General features: G+C 34.5%; 1 long non-coding RNA gene across 1 annotated transcript; it reads left to right on the top strand.

Annotated features, from left to right (window-relative positions):
* The first annotated feature begins 2021 nt into the window (after positions 1 to 2021).
* LOC128294109 (uncharacterized) lies at positions 2022 to 5242 on the top strand. Its single transcript, XR_008284371.1, has 2 exons — positions 2022 to 2145; positions 5063 to 5242. It is a non-coding gene; the product is annotated as an uncharacterized LOC128294109 (long non-coding RNA).
* Positions 5243 to 19702: the final 14460 nt, after the last annotated feature.

Genomic DNA, 19702 nt, shown 5'->3' with positions numbered 1-19702 from the left:
ACATCGCTTTTCGCTTCGGGAAGAACGCCCAAACTTTTCTCGGAAAAATCATCAATAAAGGTTAGCATATAATTAGCTCCACCTCTCGAAGGCACTCGGACGGCCCCACGATCGTAATGGATATACTCCAACGCTTCCTTCGTGTTATGGATTCCTCTAGTGAATCGAACTCTCTTTTGCTTCCCAAAACACGGTGCTCACGAAATTCGGTTTGCAAATTCCTTGCCCATTAAGAAGTCCTCTTTGCTTAATTCGCCATGCCATTCTCACTCATATGCCCTAGGCGATATGCCAAAGTTTAGTAATATCATCATCGACAAGGAAGAGGAAGCGGCAATGCATCACCGAATGATAAGAAACCGTAAAATATATAACTTGGCAATCTTTCTTTGCCCTTTCATCACAACAAGGGACCCTTTGAAATCTTTAAAACCCCACTTTCATTGTGTATCTGCCCTTTTGAATCAAGAGTACTCAACGAAATTAAATTTCTTTTCAATTCGGAACATGCCGCACGTCACTAAGTGTTCGACAACTCCATCAAACATCTTAACTTTAATTGTTCCAACACCGCGATTTTACATGAAGCATTATTTCCCATCAAAACAACACCTTGAGACATTGTTTCATAAGTTGTAAACCAATCCCGATTGGGACTCATGTGGAAGGTGCACTGAATCAAGTATCCACTCCTCGCTTACTTTAGAATCATTGATGAAGCAACTAGAAGTTCACCATCGCCGTAGTCTTCTACAACATCGACTTCACCGAATTTTTCGGCTGTTTTCCTTTTGATTCGCACCTCCCTTTTAATCTTATTTTGTAGCTTAGAGCACTCAGATTTAATGTGCCCTTTCTTCTTGCGAAGTTGCAAGTTTTACCTCTGTTTGAAGATTTCGATCTACCCTTAGATTTACCACGAGGATTCCGTTCCTGTGTTCTACCACGATCATCATCAACATTCCGGTCTTGTCTCCCACGAACAATGAGACCCTCTCCCTGAGAGTTGGGTTTAACCACAAGATGCTTCATCTTATCATACGAGGTTAAAGAATCATAAACCTCATCAACGTGAGAGACTCATGGCTATATAAAATCGTGTCTCTAAAGGTTGAATAAGACGGGCAACGAACAAAGTAGAATCAACCCTAGATCTTCCTTATCATCTTGAACCTCCATGGCCTCCAAGTTTGAGAGAATTTCTTTAAACACCGTTAAGTGTTCGTGTCTGACGCACCTTCCTCCAAACGATGAGCATAAAGACGCCGCTTCATATGCAACTTGCTTGTTAGAGTTTTCGACATACATATTTGTTCTAGCCTCTTCCATAATGCAATGGCGGTTTTCTCTTTCATCACATCCCGCAAAATTTCGTTGGACAAATGCAGATGTAATTGTGTTAATGCCTTTCGATCCTTACGCTTCTTCTCTTCATCTGTTAATGTCGAAGGCATCTTATCTATCCTAGCAGGCATCCTCTAGATCCATCGTGCAAGAACGCTTGCATCTTAATTTGCCACAACGCAAATCGGTGTTGCGATCCAACAATGAATTTCATACTTCAAAGACGCCATTACCGTGATCGAGATGAATAACCGGAAGCTCGATACCAATTTGTGAAAAATAAATAGAATAAAATAAATAAAAATAAAGAACACATAAATTTTACGTGGAAACCCTTTGGAAAAAAACCACAGGCAGAGGAGAAAAAATTCACTATGTCGAAAAATTTTTACTCAAATACAAGAGGAATAGACTATGTCTATTTATAGGCTTGCAAAGCCATATTCTAGTAGGATTGAAACACCTTATCCTAATCAATATAAAATAGATGGAGTTTAATAAGGTTTAAAACCTTATTCTAAAATAAAATAAAAGAAGTCTAGTTCTATATGGATTTTACTTTTATTTTATTTTCCATCGTATTTTATTTAAATAAGAATTTGGGTCACTTAATTCTAACAAATAGTTTTATAATAAATCAAGTTATTATATGTTATAAGTGATAAGAGGAATTAAATAATTAAAAGGGTGAGAAAAAAAAACAAAGTTGGGTCTTTTCTTCTCCTCCATTGCCGTAGCCTAAAGGGGGGGGGAGAAAGTTTGGTTGCTTTGATTTTTGGCTTAGAAGATGGCTAGAATGAGGTATGAATTGAATGATTCTTGAAAATCTATGCATGTTTGAGATGATTAGTTCAAACTCTACTTATCCCATAGATTAAACTTAGAATTTTGAGGTTTGAGATTCGGTCAATAAGCTTGAAACTCATAGTAGTTTGTTTTGGTAAGCTTGGTATACGGATGATAGATGTGTTTTGGTTTTGGTTTGATAATGATGTTAATGATGGTGATTTTCGATCATGCATTAACTTAAATTGTAAGTATGATTTATGGTATAATTTGTGTGATGGAATGGTCTTGAGATTTGGCTTGATTAAATGGGTAAAATGCTAAGTGTTTTAAAGATGATGTAATGGTTATTTCGGTTTATGTGAAGTAAATATAGATGATGGTTATAAGCTGTTTTATGATTTGATAATGGTGATTAAATCTTGTAGTTAAGTGTTTAGATATATATATATATATATATATACTAATAATGAATTTAGTTGTACTTGCTATGTGAGAAATGTGCAATGCTATAGGTATTTGATTATTAGATATGGTTATTTTAAGTTGATTTGTAATGGTATGATTGCATTGATGAAATGGTTTGGAAATGGTGGGAAGAATTGGCTATTATGCTTGATACTAATGCCGAATATGAGAATGTTGTACTTGAAAAATGTAGGTGAACATGACAAGTGTATTCGGCTTAAGGCATAAAGGATATGAAAATTTGGTATTTATTTTTGATTGTGTGTGTATGACCATGGATAATTGGCTGCACAAATATTATGAATTCATAATGTATGATAAATTTATTAAGCTACAAAACATTATACATGATCGGCCAATGTAAATTATTTGAGTAAAGTATATCTTGATGGTACATTTCGGCTAGTATAAAATGCATATGGATGTCGTATGACTATGTTTAATTTGGGAAGTAAATTGTTTGATTTAGCTCAAGAGCCTAGAGGATCAAAGTTGGATAAGGGAAAGGAAAAAGTGATCGAATAGCCGTCGTAATCGTTCGGCAACTTCCGAGGTAAGTTTTAAGTGATTAAACGTTGAGTAAATTCAATCATAATAGGACATAATGAGTTAATTTAATAAGATATGATGTGGCCATGATATGTCTTAAACTCAAATGGTAAGTTCATAATTGTTTGGACTTGGAAATTTAAGAGCAAATTGTAATAACTTGCTTAGGACAGCGGCAGTAACGTGATTTTAGAAAATCACTATAAATTGTTGGTGTGGAATTATAGGCTGAATAAAATATGTAATCAAAGCTTAATTAGTCTAGTTTCTTATAAAAGAGACCGTGTAAGCAAAGAAATTTCCTATAAAGAGATATTTAAAGTTGTGTGAGGCAGTGTTAGAATGACTCCGAAATCCCCTGTTCTGTTTTTAGAAAATCATTATAATTTGTAAGAAAATGGTTATAAGATAAAATTTATATGCTTAGACTCCTTAATGAGTCTAGTTTCAAATAAAATCAAATATAACATATTTTGAATTCTGTACAATGAGAAATTTGATTTGTAGTGAAGAGTGGTCAGATTAGTCACACAGTGAAACATGGGAAACTTTAAGAAAAATCTGGTATTGATTGGCCAAACCTAAAATTCTGAAAATTTTATGGATGGAAGATATATGAGTCTATATTCAGGGAAAATTAACGGCAATTGATTTTGAGTTTTGTAGCTCCAGTTATAAATAATTTAGTGACTATTGCTCAGGAAAAACAGCTTGTAGTGAATATGTGAATTTGTTGTAAACATTGATGAAACTATTTGAGTTGCTTATAAGCTATTGCTGAAATTGATGTACAAGATAAATATATATGTGTGTGGTAAAGCCGACTGGCTAATGTGAAATATGTATGAGATATGTATATGTGGTAAAGCCGAATGGCTAATGTGAAATATGTATGAGATATGTATATGCGGTAAAGCCGAATGGCTAATGTGAAATATGTATGAGATATGTATATGGGGTAAAGCCGAATGGCTAATGTGAAATATGTATGAGATATGTATATGCGGTAAAGCCGAATGGCTAGTGTGAACTATGTATGAGATATGTATACGGGGTAAAGCCGAATGGCTAGTGTGAAATATGTATGAGATATGTATATGTGGTAAAGCCGGATGGCTAATGCGAAATATGTATGAGATATGTATATGTGGTAAAGCCGAATGGCTAGTGATTCGGCTAGTGTGAAATATGTAGGAGATGTGTGTATATTGTGGCCGAATGACCAAATGTGAAAGGTGTGTATTATTAGATATTTGATGAGGCAAATGAATTACAAATATGACAGTCGATGTGAATGTTGTAACATGTGAATAAATGTACATGAAACTTGGAAATATATTCCGGGTAAGACCCAATGACTACGTGTGGAGATTATGTCTGGGTAAGACCCGATGACTACGTGTGGAGATTTTGTCCGGGTAAGACCCGATAACTACGTGTGGGGACTATCCGAGCTAAAGGTTTCGCTGAAGATTCGAGTAAAGCATAAGATTTTACGACCTCACAGTAACGATTGGTAATAAATACGTTCAATGCGTTAAGCTGGTCAGGTATATATTTTGAGATTATATTTAAGCTTGATTTGGACTAAATCACAAGGTCGTTATGTGATGCATATGTGAGTAAAGTAATAAGACTGTTCTATGATTATTGTGCGTTTGGTCAATGTGGAAAGTTAGGTGAAAATGTGTAATGTACCTATGTTTATAAGAGATCACTATCAAGTGAGAATTTATCGCCTATTATATATGATGAGATGGGCATATTCGGTAAAGGGATGGTATGCCCGAAGGAAGAGTGAAATAAAAATACGAACAACTATGTTATAATTTGATTGTTATCTGTTGACACTGCTTAAAAACTTACTAAGCATTGTAATGCTTACTCCGTTTACTTTGTTTCCTCTGTTTTATAGATCTCATTTGGAAGCTACAGGCTCGTGGATCGTCAGCAACTAGTCACACTATCACTATCCACTGCTTGTTACTGTTATGTTTCGAATTATTTTATGGCATGTAAAGAATAGACCAGTGGCCGAAGAATATTTTGGTTAATGTATATAAGCCATGCGAAAATGGCATCTTTTAAATGTGTACTTATAGCAGTTAAATTGTATCCCTGACTGTCTTTAGTATTTACCTAAAGGAACTTTCTTTATAAAAAAAAATATATTCAAAATTTTTACTGTTCGGATATGAGTTTCAAGTCCGGTAATGCCCCTTTACCTATTCCAGCGACGGATACGGGATAGGGGTGTTACATAAACTAACTCAAAAACACATTTCATCTGTAACATCCTGAAATAGGGCCTAGTCGGAATGGTGGTTTCGAGACCACAAATCCGACATAAAAATATTTACTTTATGATTCTTATGAGGCCTAGAATATGATTATATGCATGTGTTAAAGTTTTATGAAGAAATTCTTTGGGTAAGGTGTTCAATTGGAAATTAGGGACTAAATTGAATAAATTGCAAAACTTGATTTCTAGAAGCAATTTGTATGAAATTGTTTTGGGTTATGAATTAGAAGGTCTTGGAGAGCAATTTGCCCAATTTCTAAGTTTTTGGACAAAAATGGGCTTGCTAGTTAAAATTTTAAAGAAAGGGCATGAAGGCATTTTGGTCATTTGGCTTTTTAATGAATTAAAATGGGAAAAATCAAGCCAAAATCAGCCATTCTTCTTCCCCATGCTGTTGAAATTCTCTTGTCACCATAGCTAGGGTTTTCAAGCTTTCCAAGCTCAATAGTAAGTGCTCCCAAGCCCCGTTTTTCATGCTCTATGTATTTTTGAAATCCCGGTAGCTTGCTCTCTCCATTTCTACCCATATTTCATGCTAGGGTTCATGTTTAAAAATTCACCCATGCATGAGTTGCTTGTATTTTGATGGATTATGGAGGAATATGAAAGATGAATGTGTATTAAACATCTTTTCCTAGTTGATTTTCATGAAAAACCCTTATAGGGACTATTTTGCAAAAGATGTAAATGTGTGGCAGAAATGAGAAAATAATGGAAAATGTAGGATACCATAAGAAGGAAAAGTGTTCGGCTAGGCTTGGGTAAGATAGAAAGTGCATGTGTTTCATTATACGAGCCTCAAGACTAAATCATAAAAATGTGAAAGGTTAGGGGCAAAACGGACATTTGGACCGGGGGTAGATATTAAACTTGAAATATATAATGTAGTGTATTAATGAGTTAATTTTGTTATTATAGACCCCGAGGAACAAATTTCGGAGGTCAATCGAGGTAAACGCAAGGTTTCGGAATAATCGAAACACAACTCCGAAAAGAATACCAAGTTCGGATAACTTAAAGTAAACCCCTAATATGCATAATTGTATGATTTATGAATGCATGATGATTGAATTTATTATTGGCATGAAATATCATAGAAATGGATATTTGATGGTAACATGTGAAAAATATCTTGGATAAGGTTGACAAAGAGAATTCGATGGATAAACCCTCATTGATATATGTAAAGAGATCCTGCATGTGTTGCACTAAGGATTAGCCCGTACGGGTAATCCGTGATCTCAAGTATGAAAAGGATCTAGCCCGGACGGGTGTTCCTTGAATGATCAAGCCTCCCAAAAAATATATGTGCATTATGGATTTAACCCAGACGGGTAATCCAATTAGGGTCTGGATTTAGCCTGGACTGGTAATTCAGATCTGAGCTCATTAAGGGTGTTTGTCGTTATAAGGGATTTAGCCTGGACTGGTAATCCTGCCATGAGATGTGAGGTTCGCGGGAGTGCATATATGTGAAACGATCACTCGTAAGAATTGACAAATAATGGGTATTCCATCGAGATTTCCTAGAAACTCAACGGATTAATATGATGTATGTCAATAAGATGATGAATGATAAGCTCATCTACATAAATTACACGATGCTTTGCTATGTCATTAACTCATTGATTGAGTGCATGTGATAGGGAATCGTTTCATAATTAATGATTTCATGATTTAAATATGGATGTATGTTAATTACTCAGTAAGTTTACTTTCCGGTTATTCGAGCTTACTAAGCATGTAAATGCTTACACCTCTCTTTTTCCTTGTCTCGCAGAGCTCGAGGACTCAAAAGGATTGGAAGACGATTGGAGAGTCAACACACTATCAGCTAGACAAGCTTTGGTATAAAGACTTTGTTTGTTTTGTTCAATGGCATGTATAATATTTTTAAGTATTTTGTTATATGTGTAATTTGATTTGCCAAATGAAGGCATGTAAAAATATGTTTATCCCTTTGTACATAGCCACGAAAATTGGCTTAATTGAAGTAGGCTATGACCTATGAATTTATGCATGGTTTTATTTACAAGTGATGGGTCGTTACCAATTGGCAATGAGTCACATGAACGAGCCAATTTCGGACGAATTATAGTGACATGGGAACCCATAAACACTAAATGGGAAATAACCTATCATGTATGAAACCAATGATATGAGGTTTCCATGCATCTAGTTTAATCAAAATATTTACAAGTGTATAATTGTGTTTTACTTGAATTTCGTAACCACTAAGCACAAGTAGTAGAAAGGGGTGACTAAAGGCTTAGAAAATAGCCTATTAGAGTCCACATGGTTAGACACACGGGTGTGTGTCTAAGCCGTGTGTGACACACGGTTCCCTCCCATGGGTGTGTGCTATGGCCGTGTGTCCCCTGGACTTAAAATTTTAGCTCAAAGTTGTACATGGGTAAGTCACACGGGCGTGTACCATAGCCGTGTTAAAATGACAGTGTCGTCCACAGGCAGGCAGCATAGGTGTGTGCTATTGTCGTGCTGATAAGTCAGTGTTACCCACGGCTGAAGGGCATGGGCATGCCCTAAGTCACACAGGTGTGTGAGTCCACACGGCCCACCTACACAGGCGTGTGGCACTTTATGATAAGAAAACAATTCCTAAGGAGCCCAAGGTTTTTCGAACGTACTCAAAATTGTCCCGCACTGCCTCTAGGTATGTTATAGGCTTCGAAGGCCTATACAAGGGACGAGTTGTTCATGGATGAGAAGCTTAAAATTTGAGTAAAATTTGGTGACCCAATTTGGTACGTTTCAAAATCTAAAGTCCTGGTAATGCCTCAAACCCTTTTCCTGGCGTCGGGTACAGGTGAGGGGTGTTACATCATCGCATTATATGCATTAAGCACAAAAAAAATACCATCTTGGGCATATCTAAACACCTATAAATGCATGATCTCATGTACATATTCTATCTAGATTCAAGCATCGCACTCATTCACTTGGGATATAAGCGACGCTTCAATCTTAATTCACAACATAACATAACTAACATAAGTAAGCAAATTGTTATCTCACTATATTAGTACACATATATACTACCAAACTTATATGATCATAATCAAGTATAAACATTTCCTATCAAAAGTACCAAAATGACAATTTGAACCTTAGGACCTACTCAAACATTAGGTACATGCCACTTTCTATAAACAAAATAAAATCTATACAAACTTTGTCGAGTCGAAAGTTGAGTCCTGGATGCAAACATACTCCTCGAGTCCTAACAATACATGCGCACAGAAACAAACAAAATCGTACTCTGAGCAATAGGGCTCTATAATGCTAACATGATTTAAAGAATTAATCATTGATACGATGATAGCGGAAACAAGATTGTAAGTTTGTCCAATTAATAGATTTGACTTAAGACTCTAGACGTTCAGAAAGAAACTTGAATTTTGACACAACCTAAAACCCAAACGAATCCAAGTCAAATAAAAAAATTTAAAATAAATAACTAAGATAAATAAAATAGAACAATAAATCAAATATTAGAACAATAAAAAAGAAAATAAAAAAGATAGATTGAAAAGATGAAACGTGGCGTGTAGAAGTTCCAAGAAACCTTGGAAACAAGAAGAATCCACAACCCTCTTCAAGCAACTCATGATCCCCACAATCTGAAAAGATAGTTAAAACTCTTCTAAAAGAAAACTCAAGAAAAATTATTGAAAAGAAAATTCAAAGAGAATTTATTAACTCAAAAGAGAAGTTGTTGAATAATAATCAATTTTTTTTAATTGTGTACAATGCAAAGGCCTTTATATAGGCTAGCTAAATAAATCTAAATAAAACTTTCAAGTATACTAGAACTCTATTTAACCTAAACAAGAGGTAGTTTTAAACTAAACTTTCTCGTTGACATAAAACTCTTAAATAGCTTTAAAAACTTAATAATTATAAAAAGTTTAGAATAGAAAATAATAAATAATAAAACCTAATAAATAAAATATTGGGATCATATATATTAAAAATTAAGCCTAAAACCTGAATCTAATATGATTTAAACTCAAATTAAAAGCCCAAAACCCGTAATTTCTGTAATAATCCTGTCCAAAAATTCTACTCATGCAGCCTTTACTAAAATGGTCATAGCTTGAGCTCCTGAACTAAAAATCAAGCGACTCAAAGTGAGTTTTGAAGTTAAGAGATAGATATTCAATATCTATTAGATAGATATTCAACATCTATTCATACATCTAAGCCCATAAATTCCTAGATCTCATTCAAAAATTAGTCGCAAGTTGACTAATATTTTCAGCTTGAAAATTGGTAGTTTGGTTGAATTGAATTTAAAAATTTTACCTATTCTATGCATATATCATTCCCCCTTTCCTCGAAAAGATTCATCCTCACATATTGCATTTGAACGAATCTTAGTTTGATTTGCTTGTCCTTTGACCTTGTTATTTGGCTTTGAGGTAGTGTAAACCCATTACATCCATGAATCTAAAATTGGATCTTGAAACTCGCATCAATCACAAAAAAGGAAAATACCAAGGACATATAAATTAAAAACCAAATACTACCTAAAGGACTAATTCATATATTGTCTCATGAAACAAAGCATCATTCTTTAAGCTATTTAATATGTCATTATTCCAACATTCAATCTCTTTACCATTGTATCTCACTTACATAGGTGTCATAGCAAATTATAGAACTGTTCCATTTTTCTAATTACAATTTCAAATCCTTTATTTTTTTTTTACAACTGTATCGACCATCAGGGATCGTGAAACACCCTATACCCAACCCGATCGTCAGGTCCAAACTATAAGGTGCCACATTCGTTAGCAAAGCAATTACAATCAAGTTAAATACAATTTGTACCAATTATCATGAAAATACAAGTAATATAAGTTTATAAGATAAATAATTATTTCTAGGTATTATACGAGGTTATGAAAGCTCTAATGTTAAACAAAGGTCGAACTAGGATTGAACTATAATATATTCAATATTTAGTATTCACGTTGCGACATAAGGGAGTTCCTCATTGCCATGACATTATAGGTCATTTCTCATCGTGATGTGATACGTTTGACTCACAACATCACATACTGTTTTTGGAAATTTCTTTTGGTTAAAAACCTTTAACTTTCCAAATCCAATTCTAAACACATTCCATTCATTATCAAACCACAAAAACAGTATGTCAAAATTAATTTAAGCACTCCAATACTTCATCCTAACTTAAATAAACACTTTATTACTATAAGCTTAATGCCACGACTTCAATAAGGGAATGTCGTGACCATGTGGATAGACAACTCGAAATTTGCAAAATTTCTTACAAGGTTGCTAAGCACTTATTTCATTTGGTCTAAAGTAACTAAAAAACACATTTCATCTATAACACCCTTGACCCGTATTCGACGCCGAAACAGGGTACGAGGCATTATCGGACTTAAACACAAGCAAACATACATTTTCGAGCCATGAATTTTTGTCCAAATTAAAACTTTTCATGTTCAATCATAAAGTCCCTAATATGAGCCTACGAGGCCCAAAATATGCTTTGGAAGTGGTTCCAGACTAAACCGAGAGCTTTAGAAAATTTTACAACACTTAGAAAATTTTTCACTAAACAAGGGTCACACGCCCGTATGGGTATAGGACATGCCCATGTCCCTAGCCCGTGTAACTCTTTGTTTGTTACCCAAGAACAAATTGAAATCACATGGCCAAGGTACACGCCTGTGTGCTAGCCCGTTTAGAAATTTTAATTTTTACAAAATAGGTGCAAACTTTACACGGCTAGGGTACACGCCCGTGTTTGAGGCCGTGCCATCCATACGACTGAGACACACGCCCGTGTCTCTACCCGTGTGCTCAATTCTGAGCATTCTGTTTCTTAAAATTTAGGTGCAGCGGACACACGGCTTAAAAACATGCCAGTGGGGCAAGCCGTGTGTCACACATGGCCTAGACACACGCTCGTGTGCCTATCCGTATGGGCAAAAATAAAGCTATTTACCAAGCCATTTTGCCACCCTTTGTTGCACACACCTACACAACACAACATAGCACCAATCCAAACATTTACATACAACCAAATCTGTGACAGCCTTAAAACGACCCTAGTCGGAATGTGGTTTCGGGACCACAAAAAAACGAGGCATAAAAATAATTTGATATTTATTTTGATGCCTATAATATGTGTTAACTCATGTGTGACATTTTTGATGCTTTAATTTAGAGTTATAAATGTGAATTTCATTAGAAAGGACCTAGTAGAAAACTTTGAAAGTATGATGGGGAATGTTTGATGACTAATTAAAGCATGCATGCAAAACAATGGCCTTGCATGTCAAATACCCTCTTTTACAAGTGATGGCCGCCATGACAAAGAATATGGGCAAAACATGTCATAGACATGTTTTGTTGGTGAATCATGGGTGAAAAAATAAATTAATGAGCATGGGTAATAAAGAAATGGAAAAAGAAAAAATGGTCTCATGCATGCCCCATTGCCGTGTATTGAGGAAGAGAAAAGAAAAAATTTGTTCATCCATTTTCATTCTCTCTTGACCGAAAATACTAGAGGGAAGGAGGAATTTTGCTTCATGCTTGGTTTGGAAGAGGATTAGGAAGAGGTTTGGCTATACTTGCATCAAGATTAAGGTATGTTTGAGGTTGTGCCATGAGATTCATGCATGTTTTTAATTGATAGCTTGATGCTCTTGTTAGCCCATGGTTCAAACCTTTGTTATATCATGGGGATGGTATTTGGCCAAGGTGGATTTTGTGTTAATGCCATTGCATGTTAAATATGAAGCTTGCTAATGATATATGTGATGGTGGATTGATGGCTCTTGGACTTTCTTTTTAGTATTTTGAGTAAGACATTAAGTTCTTTGTTTAATCATGACCAAAATTATGGTGTTGTGATGTATTTGGCCATGGTACATCCAAAAGTGTGATTTATGCTCATTGCATGGAAAGTAAGATTTGTGTTTTGAAATTATGTTCATGTTTAGTTACAATCAACTTGAGATTCGGCTCTAGCATATATATATGTATATATGTTTGTACATGATGTATTGGTATGACATATATACTATTTCAAGGTGTATATTTGCTTGTGATGATGTTTCGGTTATGAAGTAAATGAGAGATGTGTATTGAGCTACGATATGTAATGAGTTTCCGGTATTTGGCTAAGATGATCCCTTATGTATGAACATAGGGGTTGGAATGTGAAATGAGTAGGATATTGAGAATTTGTGCATATGAAATTATCCGTTAGCTTTATGAATGCTATGCTTTTGTTGTGCTGGAATTTCTTGCTCAAACTTACTAAGCATAAATTGCTTACTCCGTTTTCTCTGTTTCTTTGTTTATAGATTTTGGCTCGTCAGTTATCGGACTCGGGATTTTTGGAAGTCGAAGTCTCCCACACTATCAAAGCCCCATTTTGGTACAATTTTGGTTGAACTTTGAAATGGCATGTATAGGACTACCCTTTTGTTGAAGGTCATGTACCTTTCGGTTTTGTGTAAACTTGGAAAGCCATGCGAAAATGGCTTATATACGTTTTTAGCATAGTACCATAATCGTTTGTATGTTGATCATTATGAGGTATGGAATTGTTTTGAAACAATTAGCCATTGGAATGGTTAATCATGATCACACTTTGTGCTATGTATGCAAAAAGGGCCAATTGAATCATGGAAATCATGAAATAGGTAAAGCCTACCTTAAAGGCAGATGCTGACAGCAGCAGTGATGTGGATGTGAAAAATCATTAAAAATAGTAGGAATGGTATTAAATAGTGAATAAATTATGTAAATGAACTTTGATGAATCTACTTTCATATGGAAGAAACGAAACGGTCATATGAGTTATATGTTAAGAGATATTAAAGTTCTCGTGAAACAGGGCCAGAACGGTTTCTGGATCCCCTGTTCCGATTTTGGAAATTCATTGTAAATTAACCAGAGATAATTAGGAGTCATGACATATATGTATAGATTCCTCTCTAAGTCTAGTTTCTATAGAAACAAACGGAATCAGTATTAAAGCCCTGTACAAGGAGATATTCAAATCGTAACGCACGAAGGTCAGTGTAGTCGAACCCTGGAATAGGGGAGACTTTAACTAATAAACTGTACTAATTGGATTGACCAAAAATTCTAGAAAAAAATCTGTAGATGGACATATGAGTCTAGTTTCAGGGAAAAATTACGAAACTAATTTTTGAGCTTTGAAACTCAAGATATGATTTTTAAGGCGACAGTGATGCAGTGACCAGCTAGTCTGGAAATTTCTAAATGGACTGTGAAAATAGTTAAGTCTGTGTGCACCTTGTGTCCGATTCCGGTAACGGACTCGGGTACGGGGTGTTACAAAATCAACCACAACCAAGACATCAACACATCATTCACATGCTACCATCTATCATACACAGCATCACATGCTTATCAACTCAATTCATGTAAACTCCCACATCCATGAAAGGAAACATCATATAAGTTACTTATACCAATAGTAGCCAATTTCAAATGGCCTTATACAAAATGAACTTTCAACCAATATAAGCCAACACATTTGGCCAAATCAATTATGACACATAACAAAATGACCAAGTCCCCTATACATGTCATAACTCAAAATGTTAAATTTTTGACAGTGTGAGTGGATCTCCGATGATCTTCGATCCCCGAGCTAGCTTGGTGACACTATAAGACAAGGGAAAGGAAGGGGAGTAAGCTATAAAGCTTAGTAAGTTCCTATGCAAATAATAAGCATCATAACCACACATATGACATACAATTAACGTAATGTAAGTTAACATAAATGCTATTAAAATCTCATAATCATAGATTTGCACAATCACAACCTTACCAAGAGTTCATCACATATCGAGCTCATTACGTATGAGATTTACGTACATACCTATACCAATTCGCAATATAACCATAGTCTTTCTCAACTTTGACATTCCCGTTGAAAACTCGGAATATTAACGGATACTCGAAAATCTTGCACATAAGTGCCATATATGTAGCCAAAGCTACCTCATTTCTCATAATACATATAAGCTCGTTTTTGAGCTATTCACGGGCTTACTCACACAAGCTATCAGTCAGGACGTAGCTACATAGTGCTGCTCACACAAGCTGTCAGAATTCTGTAACATATGCCAGACTGCCCAGCCACTAATAGGACATACGTGACCAGCACCTGATCATATAAACACATGGGTTCCTAGTGACATGTCACTCGTATCCTATTCTGTTCCTAAGGTTCAACCGAGATTTCTTGCTTGTCAAAAATTTTGTCGAATATGTCCAAAGAGTCAATCACAATTCATATAATATTAAAGCATTTAAAATATAATTATAGCAATGCATTATTTACATACAATGTAATAACCCAATTTTGGGCTTAGTCGAAACAGTGGTTCTAGGACCACAAATTCGAAGTCAAGAAATTATTTTGATTATTATTTTGGTGTCATAGTATGATTATACGAGTGTATGAAAATTTTGGTGAATTAATTTTAGTGTTGTGAGCTTAATTGCAAAAAAGGAATAAGTCGTATAAAGGGAAAAAGTTATGAATTGCTAGCCAAAGGTGTTAAATAGCTATAGAGACATAATTGGAGGTCTTTAAAGTGCAATTAGACCCTTAAAAGAAGCTTGGCTAGCCATAGGGACAAGATTTGACCAAATTGTCAAGGTTAGGTGGGTGTTGGTGACTTAATTGATAAATAAATAAAATAAAGAGAAAAATGTTGTCGTCTTTTTACTCTTCTTTCTTCCACCGATTTTTCCTTTAAGAAATAGCCATGGGAGCTTGAAACTTTCAGCCATTTATTCTTCTCTCAAGTAAGTGATTTAGATGGTTATTTTTGATGTTTTTGGTACTTTTGGAACCTTTATAGCATGAGCTAACTATTGAGGGGACTATTTTGCAAAATGGTTGAGAGTCTAGGGTTTTTCCATGAAAGCATATATGTTGTTAACTGAAATTTTATGGAAGAATATGAGTTATGGTTGTGAAATAAACAACTTTTGTGAAAGAACTTCTCATGAAAACCCTAATAGAACCATTTTGTAAAGATTGCAAAATAAATAGTAATGTGGTGGAATAATGGAAAATTTGGGTTGCTATAAGAGTAAAAAGGGTTCGACTAGGCTTAAGGCATGAAGAAATTTGATAAAAATCAATTTTTGAGCCCAGGGGTAAAATGGTCATTATGTGAAAGTTTAGGGCAAAATGGTCATTTTGTAAAAAATGTGAATTTTGATTGTCTAAATTTATTTAGTGATTAAATGAGTGAATTTTTATTATTTTAGATCAAGAAATACAAAATTTGAACCTAGATGGGGGAAAGGCCAAGCAAGTAGATTAAAATCGACTAGTCGCCTACATTTTGTAATCCGAGGTAAGTTGTATGTTAATAATGCAACTATATTGTTATGATTTGTGATTGAATTGATATTGCATAAATTGTTATGATTATGAATATGAGTATGCATGTTGAGAAATTAACGTAGTAAAGACTCCCGGGTGAACTTTAGGAATAGATTTGGATATTCATGCCATGACATTGGGTGATATGTGTGCTAGTGTAAGACATGTTTGGACATGCATCGGCCACATTATGAGAGCTAATGTAAGATATATCTGGGACATGCATCGACTTTGAGACAAGAGCTAATGTAAGACATGTCTGGGACATGCATTAGCCTCGAGATATACAAGCTAGTGTAAGACCTATTTGGGACAAGGTATTAGCTTGTAGTGTGTCAGTGTAAGACCTGTCTGGGACGTGGCATCGACACCTATAAATGAGAGATAGTGTAAGACCTGTCTGGGACATAGCATCAGCCTTGATATATGAAAGTCAGTGTAAGACCTGTTTGGGACATGGCTTCGACTTTGATGTGTTAGCCAGTGTAAGACCATGTCTGGGACATGGCGTCGGCATCTTATGCAATAGTCCAGTTTAGACCCTAGTCGAAATAGTGGTTTCGGGACCACATATTCGAGTAAAAAATATTTAAATATTATTTTCTGTGCTTATGAAATGTGAATGAGCATGTGTGAAAGTTTCGTATGAAAATTTGATCATTTGTGTGCTTAATTTAATAAAAGGACCTAATCGCGTAAAATATAAAAGTTGCTTGCTATATGTTAAAAGTGCTTATTTGATTTGGCTTTATAATTTTGAGGTCCTTATGTGGTTATTTGACCATTGGAATAATGGATGGACACAAATGCCCATTATTAGTGGAATTTTAATGTTATGAAATAAGGTTAATTTAGTAAATGTGTAAATTAGTTAATAATTTAAGAAACAAAAGACAAAATTTGATTCATTCATCTTAATGGCCACCAAAATTGAAGAATAAAATTAGGGTTTCAAGCATAAAAACATTTGGGACTTTGAAGATCAATTAGGTATGTGAATTTTGATTTGTTTTTGATAATTTCTACGTTTTTATAATCGTTGATTTGAATACTATCAAGCCCATGTCTCAATTTCTGATTTTATTGATGATTTTGAAATGTGACGTTGATGAAACTACGAGTTTTGTGAAGTTAGTTATTGATAAATGGAAGATATGTGTTGGGTTAACATGTTTTGGCTTTGGATTTTTAATGTTTTGAGTAAAATGGGCCAAATTGTGAAATTTGTAAATTGAGGGACTAAAATGTGAAATAAATGAAATGTGTGGACTAGTATAAGTACTAGGAGAATTTAGCTAGGCATGAGTATATGCAAATTATGTGTATTATGTGATTTTTTGAATTAGGGACTAAATTGTCAATATGTGAAAATGTGAGGGCTAATTTGTAAAATTCCTTAAATATGTGTATTTGGATTGATTTGAATGATTTAGTGAATAAAAGAGTTAAAATTTAATTTATATAGATCAAGAAAATAGGAATTCAGAATTAGATCGGGGAAAGTCGAAAGTCGAAAGTCGAAAGTTGTAGATAGCCGGTTCTGTCTATCCGAATCTGTACGAGGTAAGTTAGTATGTTATAAGAGCATTATTTCTTTATAAATAATGCTTAAGGACGATTAAATTGTATTGGTGGTTACTATATTGGTGGTTACAAGTATGTCGATTTTGAAAATGACACTTAGTGTGCGATACATCTGTGAAGGCACTGAGTGTGCGAAACTTCGAGAAGAATACTTTGGTTGAAAGGCATTGTTTGTGCAATGGGTGAAAGGTTTGTTAGAAATCTCGGAAGATGTGTATGTTATTATGAACTGTTAATGTTTATGTATATAGATGAGTTATTCTAACATCCCAAAATAGGGCCTAACGGAATAGTGGTTCCGAAACCATAAATCTGAGATAGAAAAGTTTATTCCGATTAATTTTTATAATTTACCCAGCGATTAGATGCATGTGTTAGAGTATCGATGGAAAATTTTATAGATAGCATGCTTAATTTGCCAACTAGGGCTTAATTGAAAAAGTTGATAAATATGATTTTTAGATGCTAAAGGATTAAATTGAAGAGTATAATTGAAGTAGAGGTCCTTAAATGGTAATTAGACCATTAGGTTTTCATAGACAAAAATGGACATACATAGATAAAAATAACTAAAGTTTTAATGAAGGGTATTTTAGTAATTTGGTAATTAAAAGATTAAAAAAGGGAAAAAGATGACAAAATGTGCCCATCTTCTTCATTAAGCTGAAATTTCAAGGGTTCTTCATAGCTATGGTTTTGTCAATCTTCCAAGCTTCATAGTAAGTGATTCCAAGTCCCGTTTTTAATGTTATTTACGTTTTTGAAGTCCTGGTAACTTGATTTAGCTTATTCTAGCAATAAGTTAACCTAGGGTTCATATTTGGAAAAATACCCATAGGTGAAATGTGTTTATTTTGATGTTTTATGGTAAAATATGAAGCTTGAAATTATGTTAAACGACTTGAGCTAAGCGATTTTAAGCGAAAACGAAACAATATAATCGGTAAAAATACCTAATGGTCATAAGTACATGTTAGAGTGGGAATTTGATGTTGCTGTAGGTAAATAAAATGATCAGCATGTCATAAAATATAAGAATTAGGGATAAAGTTTCATTTTCGAGCTTGGGGCAAAAGTGTAAATATGCAAAAGTTTAGGGGCAAAATTGTAATTTTTCTAAAGTTAGATTTAAGGACTGTTTTGATAAATTTGAATATTAAATAAGTTAAAATTTCTATTATAGATCAAGAAGAACAAAATTCGGGGTTAGGCCGAGGAAAGAAAAAGGTTGGGGACTAAATCAAAATATTTGATTGTATTTTGTATTGAGGTAAGTTTGCAGTAAATTAATGCAATGTTTTATTATTTTTTTATTCACCTATATATTTATTTTGAAAATTTATTCCTTGATGATTCAAGCAAGAATTGACGGAGAAATGATACTTAAAAGTCTTGGTTGAACCTTAGGAATGTGTAGGATACAAATGTCATGACATTAGGGTTTAAGGATACCAAGTAAGACCATGCCAAGGCATGGCATTGGTAAGTTTTACAAGGCAAGGAAATCATGTAAGACCATGTTAAGACATGGCATTGATAAACTACGATAAGGCAAAGATCCCATGTAAGACCATGCCCAGGCATGGTAATGGTGAGTTCATAAGGCAAGGATACCATGTAAGACCATGTCAAGACATGGCAATAGTAAGTTTAAAAAGGAAAGGTACCCATGTATCCTTAGTATTCCAAGTGGTTCAATGAAAAATTTAAAGAGTGTACCAAAGGGAGGGTAAGATAAGTCTATGTTCGAAAGGTTCAGGTTATCTTGATAATTCATTTAGAACGTTGCTATTTATTTACATGCAAACTTACTAAGCTTTATGCTTACTCCCTTTCTTTTCTCTCCTTTTTATAGTATCGCAAAGCCAACTCGAAAAATTGTAAGGACGTCGGAGATCGCCTCACACTATCAACGAGCTATCTCTGTATTTTGTGATAGAAATACTTTAAGTTTATGACATGTATAGGGACTTGGCTATTTTGTGTGTATGTCCTTATGATATGATTAAAGAATGGCATGAGAATACTTAGTAATGATTAACTTATGATATAGCTAAACAAGAACATGTTTTGGTATTATGTATGCCTAAATGAGGTTTGATGCAAAGAAATTATGAAGGAGTAAGAGTGGGCCATGGAAAAGTTAGGAAACAACAGCAGTGACGTAGTTTTGAAAAATCACTAAAAATTGCAGAAATGCAATGAAATGATGAATGATATAA

Source organism: Gossypium arboreum, chromosome 6, assembly GCF_025698485.1.
Source record: "Gossypium arboreum isolate Shixiya-1 chromosome 6, ASM2569848v2, whole genome shotgun sequence".
Classification (NCBI taxonomy): Eukaryota; Viridiplantae; Streptophyta; class Magnoliopsida; order Malvales; family Malvaceae; genus Gossypium; species Gossypium arboreum.
Note: the sequence above shows the minus strand (reverse complement) of the source record. Positions and strands in the feature narration are given on the sequence as shown.